This window comes from Cynara cardunculus (assembly GCF_001531365.2).
Source record: "Cynara cardunculus var. scolymus isolate 2C chromosome LG 4, CcrdV1, whole genome shotgun sequence".
Classification (NCBI taxonomy): domain Eukaryota; kingdom Viridiplantae; phylum Streptophyta; class Magnoliopsida; order Asterales; family Asteraceae; genus Cynara; species Cynara cardunculus.
In genome coordinates this window covers 2,331,574-2,333,006 of record NC_037531.1, presented here as the reverse complement: position 1 = coordinate 2,333,006, position 1,433 = coordinate 2,331,574, and positions in this window count along the sequence as shown.

Sequence of the window (1,433 nt, the reverse complement as noted above, 5' to 3'; positions counted from 1 at the left end):
TGGCGAACCTCCTGAATGACTTAGTCAGGAGTGTCAGGGACTCATCAAAATCTGTTAAATCAGATTCTGGAATGTCCTCAGAAGAATCTATCTCCGTGATGACCACAAGAGGTAGAGAAGAAACAAAAGGAGTAGAAGTTTCAACTGGAGAAGCTTCAGAGATCAAAGCTAAAGGAGAGCTTTTCATTTTCTTGGATTCTTTTACAAGATTTCTTTTCTGCTAACGAGATTGCTCATGGTTAAGCAGAATCTCGTATAAGGTAGAAAGAGAAAGAGTGGACATGTCATTTGACATTTTGAGACACATGGAAAAGGTGTCCCAAGACTCAGGAAGGCATTCTAGAAACTTAGTCAAGGTTTCAGAATTAGAATATTCCCTGCCGACAGCCCTAAGATCAATAAGAAGGAAATTAAATCTTTGATGTACTTCAGACTGCGTCTCAGACTTTCCACAGAGAAAGCTTTCATATTGTCTTACTAGATTGATCTTTCTAGTCTCCTGAACATGAGTGGTTCCTTCATATTGGACACAAAGTGTATCCCATATGGATTTAAAAGTTTTGAGTTTCATCACTGAGTGATAGATCTCATCAGGAAGAAACATAACTATTATAGACCGAGCACGCGTGTCTATAGCTATTTTCTTCTTGTCCTCATCGCTCCACTGATGTGGAAGCTTTGGAATCTGTCGTTCAGGAATCGCGGCAGTCGTAGCTGTTTCTAGAACAGCCGAAACAATAGCAAATGGAATATATGGTCCATTTTCTATGTAATGTGAAATTTCAGGATCTACACCTTCCAGAAAGAGGGACATCCGGTTCTTCCAGAGACTAAAGTTGTCACGGACAAACCGGGGAGGTTTGGCAAGAGAGCCATTATCTTTTGTGTATGTGTTTGCAATTTGTAAAGCCATTTGTAAGCAGTAAATTATCTAAGAAGAGATAAATTAATACAAAAAATTAGCCAAACACAAGGAAAGAAAGAAAACACTGCTCTGATACCACTTGTTGGTCCCTTAAGGGTCTACAAGAAGAGAAACAGTTTGTAGAAGGGGGGGATGAATACAAACACAGTATTTTCAAATTTAAAATATATATTGATAGAGAAGATCAATACAGATTTTACAATATTATTTACGAAAAGATAAGGTAATAAAAATCTATCTAAACAATCTTTGGTTACACACAAAGCTTTAGCAATTACAAGAAAAGAAGTTGCTAAAAGAAAGATCCTTTAGTTAAGCTAGAAGATGCTTGAAGTAAGAATAAGGTTAGAGAGAAATGCGCGCTCTCTGCATGGAGAAGAAACACTTCTATTTATACCCAGTGCATTAAATGTTCATTTAATGCAATATGGTAGGTTTAGAGTGCGTGTCAAACCTTAAGAGGAAGGCTTGTCCTTTGCTACAGTGAATAGTATAAAAGCACTATTTC